The sequence below is a fragment of the Notolepis coatsorum genome, assembly GCF_963971535.1.
Source record: "Notolepis coatsorum genome assembly, chromosome: 16".
NCBI lineage: Eukaryota > Metazoa > Chordata > Actinopteri > Aulopiformes > Paralepididae > Notolepis > Notolepis coatsorum.
In genome coordinates this window covers 112,436,776-112,453,567 of record NC_140180.1, presented here as the reverse complement: position 1 = coordinate 112,453,567, position 16,792 = coordinate 112,436,776, and the positions used below count along the sequence as shown (strand labels likewise).

General features: G+C 40.6%; 1 long non-coding RNA gene across 1 annotated transcript in view; it reads right to left on the bottom strand.

The window, feature by feature from the left end:
* Window positions 1–1,948: 1,948 nt before the first annotated feature.
* LOC311242731 overlaps window positions 1,949–16,792 on the bottom strand; it is a 62,722-nt gene continuing 47,878 nt past the window's right edge. Inside the window, exons 2-3 of the long non-coding RNA XR_014620637.1 lie at window positions 2,190–2,278; window positions 1,949–2,059 (exon numbers count right to left, since the gene is read on the bottom strand). This is a non-coding gene — a long non-coding RNA (uncharacterized lncRNA). The remainder of the gene's footprint in view (window positions 2,060–2,189; window positions 2,279–16,792) is intronic.

Below are 16,792 nucleotides of genomic sequence, written 5' to 3'. Positions count from 1 at the left end.
TCCTTTACAGCTTTGGGTAGGGCGTTCCACATTGATGTGGCATAATTGCGAAACGTGTTTAGTCCCTTGTTGGAGCCGAATCTGGGTTTAACATGATTTGTTGAGCTTCCTCTGGTGTTGTGGTTGTGGTATTCACTGACCTTTGGGAAGTATTTTGACATGTACATGGGTACCTTAGTCGTATAGTGTATCTTGTAGACCAGGCCCATTGCAAGTTGCTGTACTCTGTCGTCTACTCTAAGCCATCCTGTCAAAGTGGGCAGGGGTGAGGTGGGTTCTAGGGGTAATGTCAAGTAGAAGTCTGACCAGTTTGTTTTGTGATGTTTGTAATCTTGTTTTTAGAGCCTTTGAGGTGCTTTGGTACCATGAGGTGCAAGCATAGTCGTAGTACCCTTGAATGAGTCCTCCTGTCAGAGTCTTCAGGGTATTCTTGTTTACCAGAGAGGAGATCCGGTACAAGAATCGAGTTCGTTGGTTGACATTTTTTATTACCTTGGATGCCATTTTGTCCCTGATGTAAACCCTGATGTAAACAAGACGAAAGTCTTTCTCGTCTGCATCCCCTTAACAATTGTGTGTATTGAGCCGTACTCTATTGTACCCATTTTGCAATCTGTTAATAAAGTTTTCAATCAATCAATCTACCTTAGGTAACGTTGCAAGTGCAGTAGGCATTTATTTACCATCATGTGGCGACATCTTGTGGATAATTAAAGTACTGCAACCAGAAAATCTCCCCAATGTGGCAGTTTAACCCAAATCAAAGCAGTACTGTCTATATAGATTCTCTTCAAGTTTGATTTCAAGATGTCATCAATGATAATGGATGAATTATCAAAATCCAAGTTTCATATTGCCACTAAAGTCATTTTACATAACTAAATAAAAATGTTAATAGCCAGTCGTATGCATGAGGATCTGATATGAGCCAAATGTATTTTCCTGTACCAGGGCTCACTTGGAAGCAGACAGCTGGACCAGTTTGTTGTGGAGAATCTTAGTTTAATTCACAAACTCAAAACAAAACCACTGAGGATTAACAATCTAGGGGTTCACTCCTACCCAACTAAAGAGTTAATGCCCAAACAGTCTTATCTTTTAATAATAAGTAGCCCAAATTCTTTGAGTAGCACAGAAGAAAAATAGGTAAAGCAAGTATTTAAACTAAAATCTAGTTAACTTTACAGTACAGTTTAGATACAGTAGGCCTACAGTTTATACATGAAGTCAGGAACAAGAAGAGATCAGGCACTAGAGTTTCAGGAAGGATGAATTAAAGCCTTTATTAAATTAAAGCCACAGCTGCATCATTTAAAACAACGCCAACAGATTCTGACAGCTGCTCTTCAGGGCAGAACAAGGGCGGACATCTTAGGACATGTGGCCGACATCTACACCACATTGTGGACCACGTGTCAAATCTTGGGACAGTCCAAACCGGCCTCCAGAAGCCGTACACTGCCCCAACCTGGAGAGAGACAGGACAGGTCCACTGCCCCAACCTGGAGAGAGACAGGACAGGTCCACTGCCCCAACCTGGAGAGAGACAGGACAGGTCCACTGCCCCAACCTGGAGAGAGACAGGACAAAGGAAGTGTCAACACCATACAGCAGGACGAGGACAAAGTTCCGTTGCTCAGCAACTAGTGATTCTGGTCTTTAGAATATTGGCCATCTCACCATGATGACATTATAGAGGGTATAGTTGCACATCGTCAAATACTTTTGTTAAATAAAAAAGGTAGCAACATAACAAGATATCATAGAAGCATTGAGAAATGTTTTTCCCAATTCTGAAATTGTGTGAAGGGTATGTGAAAATGTTTTGGTTTTCCATTCATAAAGAATCAGATAAGAGGCTAAATCAAGTTATGTTATAGCAACTCATACCAGAAATCTTATAGATTATGATAAATGTGTTCTTGGAATTTGTTTACATCTATAAGCCATTGTGGGTAGACTCCCGTTATCCGTCTCGTTAACCATCCTACTCTTGAGCCGTGAGCTAGTAATCCACCCCAATGCTCTCCTCTCTTCTTAGGATCATCCTCATGGCGGCCTGGAGAGACAGAGCAGCAACAGAGGCTCATTAACTGGACCACACCCCTCTCTGCATGAAGGAACAGACAGTAGAATCACATCATACTGTAGAATGACCTCATACCGCAGAATAAATATATATGCAGTACCTTGTAATAGCAATAGAGGGCAGTGTAGGACAGCACCAGAGCCAGCAGCCCCACGACGTGTCTGATGATGATAGCAGGCAGAGGAGAGTCTGCAACACAGAAATGTTGACATGACAACATCCATAAAATCACAGCTGATCATGTGACACCTGGAAGTACTCTCATCAAGTTAGAGTAATTTACAATAAAATACATTAAATACTTTGTCTTTAAACTCTTTATAGTTACTGGGATCAATGGTGTTAGTAACGTCAACAATACAAGGTACATGCACTGCCAGTAGCACAGTCCTGACTGAAAAGTCCATTTCATGTTTTGTACTTTGTCCTCATTCTCTGTTGCTGATTGCAGAGTCAGGACTTGCTGTGCTACTTAATATACTGTCTGCCTTTTAGACTCAAAGTCTAATAATTTGACTACAAAACATGTGGACAGGGCTTCATGAGCTGCTTCATGAGGGTTATGTGCAGGGCTTGACATTCACTTTTTGGCTCACCAGCCACTGTGGCTAGTGGTTTTCTTGTATTTTATTTTTTTTATTATTTTTTAAACAAACACATAAACAAACATGACAACACAAGATAAGATATACAAGCATTAGTTGACAGTGCACATCCAATGAAATCACCATTTAGTTAATTGTCTTATACAGGATATACCCCTAATACCTGTTATCTAAAAACCTACACACATATGCTCTAGCTCGTACCCCCCCCCCCCCCCCCCCCCCTCCCGGACCCCCCATTGGATAATCCAACCATTGTAACTTGTTCCTAACCAGACACTACCATTATATGCTAGCTTTTATTCTCTCCACCACTTCTAACCACATTGTCATTTTGGATTCATTGAGACCCAAAATTCTTGCTGTAGATATTTCTTGATAAATCACATCGAGATATGTAAGAATCCAGACCTGGTTTTCTGAAGTCACTAGCCACTCAGCATTTTCACCAGCCAGAAATCCCCCCGCTCGCGCTCCCTATCCATAAACTTCAATCGGTTCGGAACCTTTGAATGAAATGAAAATGTAAACAAACACTGGCCTCACGTTAGAAAGTAGCACTGGTGACGTGAAATCACTGCGCCCAGAGAGGAGTTAGGCAAAAAAAAAATCCGAGTATATTTGCTTAGAAAACGTAAATGTCGAATTCAATTATTTTTTATTTCTCCACATGGTAAATACACAGGTCACAACATGTTTACAGGAACGTTTTGGAGTTGTATTTGGAGTGTATTTCGTGACTGTAGGGGACTGTAGGGAACTTCAGGGTAAAAGTCTGACCCACTTCCAGTGATGAAGCTAAGCTACGCTAACGGTGCGGGCGTTCCCTAAGCCTAATGCATGCATATAGACAAAAAAGGTATGTATCTTCTTGTCTAACTCCAGGGAAGATGTTAAATAAGCTAATTTCCCAAAATGTTGGAGTTTTCCTTTAAGTGACTGAATCTTATGATCACATTATGTTTAAATATTAAATTGAGTTTGGATTTTGTGTGTGAGCTTACTTTGAATATGTACATTTGTGATTTTTTTTCCTTTTACTTTTGAAAGTCCACACATGTGTGTTTTTGATTTATCTGTAAACAAAGACCGAAAATAAAACTATTCATCATCATCATCATCATCATCATGATTAATACAATCTATTTAGAATTTGTCATGGACCTCGGCCACTAACACTAACCCTCTGCAGAGTCATGGACCACTAACACTAACCCTCTGCAGAGTCATGGACCACTAACACTAACCCTCTGCAGAGTCATGGACCACTAACACTAACCCTCTGCAGAGTCATGGACCACTAACACTAACCCTCTGCAGAGTCAGGGACAGACTGCTGAGCTGAGTCAGCATGTCATGAAGGAAGCAGGAGAATGTGATGACTGCTCCAACAATATGGAGGAATCATCGGGCCTTTGCCTTCTGCACTGCATTCCCATCTGCTTCTGATGACGGTGTATGACATGAAACAAATTGTATGGCGACTGTCCAAACAAACTGTAGTCACAGAGAGACTAAATCAGGGAAATAATTATACCTGCCAGATGCGCTGCTTGTCATAACATCACTGCTCCAGGATACTGCGTTTGGTTAGTTTATTGAAGTTAAAAACAGTTCATATACTAGTATCAAAATAAAGTGAACCACGGCTTGATTCATCTATTGTGTAGTATCAGGCCTCATGCATGAAATGATATATGAACAGATTTCGTTCTTAACTAGCATTTCCTCTTACTTTGTTCTTACCTGGGATTCAGCAAAGTTTTCTTATTGTTGTTTTTTTCTCAGGCAAGAACAAATTATAAGAGTGGTCGAGAGCACTCTTACCGAAATAAGAAACTCTTACCCAAAATAAAAATTAAATTAAAAAAGCATACCATTGGTTAATTGCCCCCAAATACGACTTTAAAAATACAGAACTTTTCAATAATAATAATAATGATTATTATAACTTTTTGTGTGCGTTCTGTCTGAAATGGATTATATGCTCTGGCCCCCCAGGCCATTGATTGATTGAAGATTTTATTTACAGATTGCAGAATGGGTACAATACAGTACAGCCCAATACACACAATTGTTAGGGGGATGCAGACCAGAGAAAGACTTTCGTCTTGTTTACATCAGGGTCCCCCATTTTCAATTCATAATGACATTTATGACATACACAACATACAGATATGCAGTACTGTATACGTAGCATAGAATGCATATTTAGAGATTGTCTGTATCAGTGGTTCCCAAACTTCTGTTTTATGCGGACCACTAGATTGTTATCAAGAACATTTGCGGACCACCTTGTATGCAAACAGTAAAACATAAATAAATAAACAACTGACTTAAACCCAGTAATACACGAGACCCTCTTCTTGGACCAAGTAAGGTTTTGTCGATAATCCAATGTACGGCTACCCCCACCCCGCCTACCCATCCCCCCCCACCCGACCCACCCAACCACCTCCAATGTACAGTCCCCCCCCCCCCCCCCACCTACCCAACCCCCCCCCCCCCCCACCTCCTCCAATGTACAGTTTCTTCGTCAAATGTATATACTCTCTTTTTTTTAAACTCTTTTTGTATCACAAACAGTACTGTATTTGTATGTCATAAATGTATAGATGTAGCAGTACTGTCTATATCTGTATGTCATGTATGTCATATGTTATGATGAATTGAAAATGAGGGACCCTGATGTAAACAAGACGAAAGTCTTTCTCTGGTCTGCATCCCCTTAACAATTGTGTGTATTGAGCTGTACTGTATTGTACACTGTAAACCCGCATGTTCAAAATAATCAATTAGTTTGAGTAGGGTATACTCAATATTCTATGAAAGTTCTACTAACTTGAATGTCTTGAGTTCGTGTGACGTGTTCTTATGTTTTGAGTAAATAAAACTCATAGTTTTTGATTGACTTGGAACTATTCACTTATTAAGTAAGTATAATGTAAAAGCATAACTTAAGTACAACTTAAGATAATTAAGTAGATACAGACTGAAAACCGCATTATGTTTTGAGTAAATAAAACTCATAGTTTTTGATTGACTTGGAATTATTCACTTATTAAGTAAGTATAATGTAAAAGCATAACTTAAGTACAACTTAAGATAATTAAGTAGATACAGACTGTAAACCGCATTATGTTTTGAGTAAATAAAACTCAGTTTTTGATTGACTTGGAATTATTCACTTATTAAGTAAGTATAATGTAAAAGCATAACTTAAGTACAACTTAAGATAATTAAGTAGATACAGACTGTAAACCGCATTATGTTTTGAGTAAATAAAACTCAATAGTTTTTGATTGACTTGGAACTATTCACTTATTAAGTAAGTATAATGTAAAAGCATAAATTAAGTACAACTTAAGATAATTAAGTAGATACAGACTGTAAACCGCATTATGTTTTGAGTAAATAAAACTCATCGTTTTTGATTGACTTGGAACTATTCACTTATTAAGTAAGTATAATGTAAAAGCATAACTTAAGTACAACTTTATTAACAGATTGCAGAATGGGTATAGAGGTGTGATAGGTGTGATATGTGTGAGAAGTGTGATAGGTGTGATAGGTGGGATTGGTGTGAGAGGTGTGAGAGGTGTGAGAGGTGTGATAGGTGTGATAGGTGTGATAGGTGTGAGAGGTGTGAGAGGTGTGATAGGTGTGAGAGGTGCGATAGGTGCGATAGGTGCGATAGGTGCGATATGTGTGATAGGTGTGATAGGTGTGAGAGGTGTGAGAGGTGTGATAGGTGTGATAGGTGTGATAGGTGTGAGAGGTGTGAGAGGTGTGATAGGTGTGATAGGTGCGATATGTGTGATAGGTGCGAGAGGTGCGATAGGTGCGATATGTGTGAGAGGTGTGAGAGGTGTGAGAGGTGTGATAGGTGTGAGAGGTGTGATAGGTGTGAGAGGTGTGAGAGGTGTGATAGGTGTGATAGGTGTGAGAGGTGTGAGAGGTGTGAGAGGTGTGAGAGGTGTGATAGGTGTGAGAGGTGTGAGAGGTGTGATAGGTGTGAGAGGTGTGATAGGTGTGAGAGGTGTGATAGGTGTGATAGGTGTGAGAGGTGTGAGAGGTGTGAGAGGTGTGAGAGGTGTGATAGGTGTGAGAGGTGTGAGAGGTGTGATAGGTGTGATAGGTGTGAGAGGTGTGAGAGGTGTGATAGGTGTGAGAGGTGTGATAGGTGTGATAGGTGTGAGAGGTGTGAGAGGTGTGATAGGTGTGAGAGGTGTGATAGGTGTGAGAGGTGTGATAGGTGTGATAGGTGTGAGAGGTGTGAGAGGTGTGATAGGTGTGATAGGTGTGATATGTGTGATAGATGGGATCGGTGTGAGAGGTGTGATAGGTGTGATAGGTGTGAGAGGTGTGAGAGGTGTGATAGGTGTGAGAGGTGTGAGAGGTGTGAGAGGTGTGAGAGGTGTGATAGGTGTGAGAGGTGTGATATGTGTGATATGTGTGATAGGTGGGATCGGTGTGAGAGGTGTGATAGGTGTGAGAGGTGTGATAGGTGTGATAGGTGTGAGAGGTGTGATAGGTGTGAGAGGTGTGATAGGTGTGATAGGTGTGATAGGTGTGAGAGGTGTGATATGTGTGATATGTGTGATAGGTGGGATCGGTGTGAGAGGTGTGAGAGGTGTGATAGGTGTGAGAGGTGTGATAGTTGTGAGAGGTGTGATAGGTGTGATAGGTGTGAGAGGTGTGAGAGGTGTGATAGGTGTGATAGGTGTGAGAGGTGTGATAGGTGTGATAGGTGGGATCGGTGTGAGAGGTGTGATAGGTGTGAGAGGTGTGAGAGGTGTGATAGGTGTGAGAGGTGTGATAGGTGTGAGAGATGTGATAGGTGTGATAGGTGTGATAGGTGTGAGAGGTGTGAGAGGTGTGATAGGTGTGATAGGTGTGAGAGGTGTGATTGGTGTGAGATGTGTGATAGGTGTGAGAGGTGTCATAGGTGTGATAGGTGTGAGAGGTGTGATAGGTGTGATAGGTGTGAGAGGTGTGATAGGTGGGATCGGTGTGAGAGGTGTGATAGGTGTGAGAGGTGTGAGAGGTGTGAGAGGTGTGATAGGTGTGATAGGTTGGTATCTATGACCTGTGCCTGTATGCTAGCATGACATGGTTGGTATCTATGACCTGTGCCTGTATAGCATGACACTGTTGGTATCTATGACCTGTGCCTGTATAGCATGACACTGTTGGTATCTATGACCTGTGCCTCTATAGCATGACACTGTTGGTATCTATGACCTGTGCCTGTATAGCATGACACTGTTGGTATCTATGACCTGTGCCTGTATAGCATGACACTGTTGGTATCTATGACCTGTGCCTGTATAGCATGACACTGTTGGTATCTATGACCTGTGCCTGTATAGCATGACACTGTTGGTATCTATGACCTGTGCCTGTATGCTAGCATGACACTGTTGGTATCTATGACCTGTGCCTGTATGCTAGCATGACACTGTTGGTATCTATGACCTGTGCCTGTATGCTAGCATGACACTGTTGGTATCTATGACCTGTGCCTGTATGCTAGCATGACACTGTTGGTATCTATGACCTGTGCCTGTATGCTAGCATGACACTGTTGGTATCTATGACCTGTGCCTGTATAGCATGACACTGTTGGTATCTATGACCTGTGCCTGTATGCTAGCATGACACTGTTGGTATCTATGACCTGTGCCTGTATAGCATGACACTGTTGGTATCTATGACCTGTGCCTGTATGCTAGCATGACACTGTTGGTATCTATGACCTGTGCCTGTATAGCATGACACTGTTGGTATCTATGACCTGTGCCTGTATGCTAGCATGACACTGTTGGTATCTATGACCTGTGCCTGTATGCTAGCATGACACTGTTGGATCTATGACCTGTGCCTGTATGCTAGCATGACACTGTTGGTATCTATGACCTGTGCCTGTATAGCATGACACTGTTGGTATCTATGACCTGTGCCTGTATGCTAGCATGACACTGTTGGTATCTATGACCTGTGCCTGTATGCTAGCATGACACTGTTGGTATCTATGACCTGTGCCTGTATGCTAGCATGACACTGTTGGTATCTATGACCTGTGCCTGTATAGCATGACACTGTTGATCTATGACCTGTGCCTGTATAGCATGACACTGTTGGTATCTATGACCTGTGCCTGTATGCTAGCATGACACGGTTGACCAGTATCTATGACCTGTGCCTGTATGCTAGCATGACACGGTTGACCAGTATCTATGACCTGTGCCTGTATGCTAGCATGACACACAGAGAGAGAGAGAGAGAGAGAGAGAGAGAGAGAGAGAGAGAGAGAGAGAGAGAGAGACAGAGACAGACAGAGACAGAGAGAAAGTGAGAGAGATGTTAATAAAGTTTTCAATCAATCAATCAATCAATCAATCCGGGCCTGTGACGTCACTGTACCCATTCTGCAATCTGTTAATAAAGTTTTCAATCAATCAATCAATCAATCCGGGCCTGTCACGGTCACTGTACCCATGATTTCAATAAAGGAATATCTTATCTTATCTTATAAAAAATATATTTTCCACTAATTTCTATGTTTCAACATTACTGTCTGATGCAGTAACATTAGTGTGATGATGTCTGCATGAAAACATGCAACCTGCATGTTTCCCAGATAGCAAAAGACATTAATTAAATGTTGGATTTTGGTCAGATTGGTTATTTTTGGTTGAGGTTGAAAAAGCTATGTTGATTCAATATTTAATTACAGATACCATTTCAACATTTGAAAAACTGTCGTTGAATCAATTTAGTATAGATTCCCCCTCCCCTCCTCCCCCTCCCCTCCCATTCGAGAGGGTAGTCCTAAGCAACTCGCGAGACCTAGAAGATCTCACGGGACTTGAGGTATTCAAACGTAACTTGTTGGCGCGATGGTGTCTTCACTACTGGCTTGACAAATAGTCTGAGCCAAACTCCTTGATAAGTCATTGACAATATAATGTATTATGCCATTCACATACCATAATCTTGCTGTCATCGTTTGACTACATGCTACTTTGTGAATTATTACCGTGATGGCAACTAGTAGCCTACAGTGCAGAACGAAGCTTGTAGCATTGTTAGCATTATTAGCTAGCATGCTAGATAGTATACTAGTTAACTGGTAAGTGAGTTCTTATGGGAATAGTATGATCCCGTTCAGATACCATCACCGGGCTGTTATCGTTTGACTAAATGTTATCTCTGTGCCGTGGCAAATAGTTTGGAGCTTGTGTGGTAGTATTGACGTTGAATTTCATAATTAATAGGTGTGAATAATTAGGAAACCATAACATTATGCCTTGTATACTGTTTAGCAGAATGGGCTGCAGGGCTAAATGAGGAACGAGACTAGAGACAGTTGAACAGACAAAGGTCACACCTACTGTGACCAGATTACCACCACACCTACGGGGGCCACTAGCAAAACCCTGCTGTACTCAGCAAAATACCACACCAAAATCAGGCTCAACGGCCAGGGGAGAGCCATTCTCAACCCCCCACTAGTCATGGACACTAAAACACAAACAAAGTTATCTATTAATCAACTGTTTAGTATCAAAAGAGTAAACCATAATATTAGAAATAAGGTTTGAAGGGTGATTACACTCTTGATATAGAATTCTGGTTAGTACTGTATGGTAATAGGTAGGCCCTTCTGTTCCCAAGCTATGGCCTAAAGGAGGGGGCTATTCACACCACCCCACCAGATGACATCACACCAACCCCCACCCACGGACTGAACCTGTTGGGGACAGACCCAACAGGAAGACAATGACGGGGGCCACTAGCGGCCCCCTCTGGGTATTGAGTCAAGATCCACACAGGAGATCAAGGAGGTGGGGGCAGCCGGCCCCCCCCCCCAGAGAAACCCAGAGGTGGGGGCTGCCAGCCCCCACAGGAGACCGCCCACAGAAGACGCCTGATTGGACCAACTGTATTAGTAAAATGTGCTATTATTGGCCAGAAATTATAGTATATAAGAGCGAACATATTGGTAGTTCAGGAGCCCAGACCACCCAACCCAGGTCTGCGTGCTCCACCCGCGCCCCACCCAGAGACTACTGTGAGCAGATGGCATTTTACGTGAGTAAATCATGGGAAACACCAAATAGGTTGTTTATAGATTAGAGTAATGTACAGATCCCTGATCTGTAAACCAGATTTACTCATGTATAATGTGTACAGTAGGTTCTCTATGTTCAAATTATGTTAACCAAGTGACTGTTTCTGTACATATTGGGGTTTGAGAATGCAAACCTTATTTGTGATTTCTGTACACAGGCAGCCATGTTGATGTTTTCTGATAATCTTTTGTTTGCAAAAGGCAAACTTCTTATTCACCTTGGCCTCTGGCTCTGATCAAATAAATGTTGAATTGGACTATAGTTCATGGTTGTCTGGCTACACGTTTATTTCTTCCAGATGAAGAGACCAACAATTCTATCGATATGATCCCTTTCTCTTCCTTCCAGATAAGCAATCTCATTGTACTGTACTACAATAACCTTAGATTATTGTAGGATTCTGTGGGAATTTACTACACTTGTTTTAGCAAATAGTATTGCATATTATTACAGTAGCTAGCATGCTACTAACGTTAGCTAGCTAGCATGCTACTAACGTTAGCATGCTAGCTAACGTTAGTCCGCCATTTTGTTTCGTGATTAAAATGTAAGTTTTTAATAGTTACATAAGCATTGTTGTAACTAGTGACCTGTTCCACCCCAGGTGAAAATCTGCATAATATCTATACCTAGGTAAATGGAATATTGCTCCACTTCTACAAGGGCTATTTGCATATTCTTGGTATCTAGGAACATCTATGGACCTCAATGAATGTATTCTCAGTGTCAGAAATATTGTGTCTATTACTAGGCTTGCTTAAATTGTGATGAAACAAAGGAAAATATGAATTATGATTTTTCTTTTCATCTTTGACAGTGAATAAAACCATGATAATAATGACCAAACTTAAAAAATGCAGTACCCTCTTGAGATCACGTGTACAAAAGATCTAAGGAAATTGATAAAGGGAAGATGATCAAACTGAAGGTTCTGTATATACAGTACTGAATTCTCCCATCCGGACCAATGCAATTTGAAATATTATTATAGAATATAGAATATATGCTTATACATTACCTTATTATAGCCAATTCGCACATTTATATATATATACATATAGTATATTTCAAATGGCCGAGTTCAATTTGGATATAGTATCACCAGGCGTGCATAATAACAGATACTGATATTTACTGTAATCGACTGTACTATTTTATTTCCCCCACAGTGTAACCATTTTGAAACTAATTTCAGATCTAATTCTTCCTACATGGTAACAATAGTGTGGAGAAACTGACTGTGTTTCAATATTTGTCAAAAACGTTACCTTTTGTAGCTTATTATCGCGAATCATAACAATTATTGATATGATTCATTCAGAACGCTGAACTTTGAACCACCATAGTATGTGACAGGAAGTGTAGATCGGAGAAATTTCAACGCAGGCCGATAGCTAGCGATCTCCTCTACAAAATGGCCGCAAGTAAACTACAATTCCGATGGTTCAACATTTCCATTTCCGGTTCCGGGTCAGAATAGACGATCGCAAATAGAAAACTTAAAATGATATAAGTACACTTTTAACCTATTGCTAAACTATTGCCAACCTAACGTTTTACATTCTACATGTATTTGTGACATAGAAAGCTGATGCAGACCACATTTGCCCTGCGCCGACAGACCATAGTGAAGTCCAGCCCACCAGTGAAAGAGCTCATGGACCTCTGGCCTGCTCTCAAAATGGAGTCTGAGGTAATATAGATCAGCTCTCTTTCCTGTGTTAACATTTGGCACATTCTGTGTGTTTTAAAGTGAAACTTGTGATTCTTAAGCCTGGTTTATATACTCTAGCGGCGCATCTGCGTGTGTGTTCTGTGCGCCCCCGCGAGCTAGTCATCAGCGACCGATTCCGCAAATCATGTAATGACATGGTTGACCAGAAATCCCGCCGTCATGCTCTGAAGCCCAAACCAAACAAAGTAAGAGATCCACTAAGTTGAAGTGACTAATTGATGTTGATATACTATATTGTCCTGCTGTTTTTAAATATAGGTGTATGCAGAGTTCCAGCTGATTGCCAACCAGAACCTGCCCAACACATTCTACGCTGAGCTTGACCGCCATCTTCCTCGACTGATGACGTTATTCAGACAGAAGGCGTCCAAAACTGGGAACACGGCAGATGCTTTGGCTCACATTTTAAAAAATCCACGATGAACAGGTGAATAGATTATTATACATGTCATAGGTCGAACCTCTGTAACATTGAACAGGTTCAATGATTCAAATGAGCTTTTGAATTTTACAATTAGTCCACCATTGTGTTTGCCATTTTTCTGATTGCATTAAAGATGTGAACATGTTATTTGTGGACATATCTGATTGGACTAAAATCCGCTTTGTTCAGTAAACATTTCCATATAATACAATTCTTTTTTTCTTCTTAATCTTACATCTTAATAGGAAATCCATGATGTTCACACCAGGCATACCACTGTTCTCCATGCCCTGCCTGTGTATCTGCATGAGGAAGTCTCTGGATTTTTCAAAACCTGCACAGTGAGTCAGAGTGAAAATAATTTACAGTACAACTGTATATTAAGTGAACAGTTAATCAAAATGCTAAGTATCAGTCTTCCTTCCTTCCAGGTCTCCCTTGTGAAAGAGATATTTGATCTCGACGGGACTAACCTGGTTAAATAAAAATAACCTTCTCACCAAAAAAATTGTTCTAACTAAAATATAAACAACTTACAAACACAACTCCATATACTTAGCTTTGTGCTGCACTTTGTAGAAACCATGGATTTATTTGTGATTATTATGTCTCTTTCATTCCTTCAGGACACGCCTGATGAGCCAGAGCTTCAGGGTGTTGCAGTGGCCCTCCTTACTGTCATCAGTGACCATGACACAAGTCCAGTTCACTACCAGCCTGTGACAATCTCTGATTGGTGATTCCTTCCTGGTAATGTTTGGACTAATCTATGCACTACACCTCAGCTACCCCAAGGGACTTACCAACACTTTTGAATTCATTCAGAAGATTTTACTAGGTCTAGAAGCTGGTAAACTGTTGCCCAGGTTGCAGACTCTCAAGAATGACTTGATGATGCAATCATTTTTTTTTCTTCTGATTTTTCAATGGATTTTCTCCCCGTCCCAATTAGTCGTTGTGCCAATTCCCCCCCCCCCCCCCCCCCCCTACCTGGTGCTGGATGCATGTTCTCCTACGAGTCGGTATAAGGGCGTCCCGAGTCGATCGCACGCTTCCCCCGAGACGTGCGCCGACAGCCAGTGACGTCTTTTCACTTGGCAGCGAGGGCTCTCATTGGTGAAGTGTAACGCGTGGGAGGGCACACTATCTCCACCAAGTCCTGCCCCGCTTAGCAACGGCGAGACCTGACCTGTAGGCGTCGCTGTCCACAAGGCCAGATTCCCACCCGCCAGCTTCCCCACCCCCTAATACTGCCGAATTGTATTAGTGTGAACGGCCAGCCAAGCTGGTGACAACGCAGGGAGTTGGATTCGAACACGCGAATCCAGTGTCTCCAGCGTTGGTGACGAACGCAATCTCCGCTACGTCACCTGACCGCTCTTGCATTAAACTTTTGAAGGTATTATTTTGACATGACAAGGAAATTAATACCTCACCCCACATCCTTCTTTCAGATGAGTTTCTATTCCTTACTGTAATCAGTGATCATGACACAAGTCCAGTTCACTACCAGCCTGTGACAATCTCTATTGTCATTGAAAGTCATATCATGATCAGCTTCCCCAGATTTGGTGATTCCTTCCTGTAATGTTTGGACTAATCTATGCACTACCCCAAAGCACTTACCAACACCTCAAAAGTGTGTCTATAGAAACTCATCTGAAATGTCTTGTCATGTCAAAATAATACCTTCAAAAGTTGCTGTACTACTTTGCAGATGTTCAGCCAATAGGTCCAAACTACTCAATGTACCTTGTTCTTTATTTTTTATGTAATATGTTTACATTTGAGAGTTTTACAGTTCGAATTTTCTTAACCGTCTATAGCTGGCATTATTGTAATTTCATCCAAGTAAGTTTTAGAGTTGAAAGAGTTTATCAGAATCTCAAAGGCAACATCCAAGTCCCAAACGTTTGTTTCTCGAGGAACAATAGGAGGCAATGGGCATAAATGCCACTCTGCTCTGACTGCTTCCATTGCTTGTAGGCAGTGGTAGAGTTAGTGTTCTCAGTACAGAGTACAAGGCGATATACCAGGAGCCATAAACGCAACACAGAAGCGTTATTATTAACATATACAGAATATGAACTTATACAGAATATGAACTGGTCAATTACACAACTAGAGTGAATAAAGACACATAATTGATTAATAAAATAACTATTCACCATTAGCTGGACTCAGTTCCGTTTCACTTGAATGAATCGCTTGGGAGTCAGCAGCAGCAGACCATCGATCTTGTATGCTGAGAGTGGGACTGTATCCTTGAGACCTTGTAGGCAGTAGTATACTGCCCTGTCAAGGGCTAACCGCAGTAACTTGAAAAAAGTAAAAATTTAGTTATGAGTGAAATTGACCTTGTCAATAAATGTTTTATCTTGTGACCAAGTTTCAGATGTTAATGTCGCTCAGTTTTGGAGATATGGGGTTTTAAAAACTGCAGTAACTACAAAATCACACTCAAAACCCAGGCAGACCGCAGTAACTTCCAAACAGTGAAAAATGGCTTTAAAGTGTTTTGACTTGCCATCCAAAATGTGTTATAGGTAAATAGATGATAGTACCCAGATTTAACATGTATTAATGAAGTAATCTTTAGGCATACAAAAATATGACATAATTATTTTAATTAACCCCAAAAAAGCAGATATTGCACTCTGCTGCACGATTTCCTTAAATAATTATACAGGTAATGTACAGGCAAAGTGCAGTAACTTCAAATACAATGTTGTTTTCCCTCCAGCTTTCATAACTTAACCTAACCATTTTGAAAATGAAATTTAATACCTGAATATATTGGAATGATGATGATCCAAATAAAATGGCTAGGTGTAATATAGTCCAAAAACAGTGTATACGGTGTTTACAGTGTTATTGTACATTGCTAACATACAGATTATATATGTATACTCTTTGAATAGAAAAAAATAAAAGAGTTGTTTGAAGTTGATATAATGTGCTTGTGTAGTTATTTTTCTGTTAACTTATTCACATGGATTTTAAAACTGAACCTTAAGTTATAGTAACTGCAAATATTTGAGTTGATTAACTTAAAAATTTGAGTTGATTAACTTAAAAGAAATGAGGCATTCGATTGCCTCAATGTCTTTGAGTTCTGTTAACTTAATCACATGGATTTAAGGTTGAACCTTAAGTCACAGTAACTGAACATATTTGAGTTGCCTCCACTTGAGAACCTTAAGTCACAGTAACTGAACATATTTGAACTGCCTTAACTGAGAACTGTAAGTCACAGTAACTGAACATATTTGAGTTGACACCACTTGAGAACCTTAAGTCACAGTAACTGAATATATTTGAATTGCCTTAACTGAGAACTGTAAGTCACAGTAACTGAACATATTTGAGGTGACTCCACTAGAGAACCTTAAGTCACAGTAACTGAACATATTTGAACTGCCTTAACTGAAAACTGTAAGTCACAGTAACTGAATATATTTGAGTTGCCTCCACTAGAGAACCTTAAGTCACAGTAACTGAACATATTTGAACTGCCTTAACTGAGAACTGTAAGTCACAGTAACTGAACATATTTGAGTTGACACCACTTGAGAACCTTAAGTCACAGTAACTGAACATATTTGAATTGCCTTAACTGAGAACTGTAAGTCACAGTAACTGAACATATTTGAGGTGACTCCACTAGAGAACCTTAAGTCACAGTAACTGAACATATTTGAATTGCCTTAGCTGAGAACTGTAAGTCACAGTAACTGAACATATTTGAGTTGCCTCCACTTGAGAACCTTAAGTTACAGTAACTGAACATATTTGAACTGC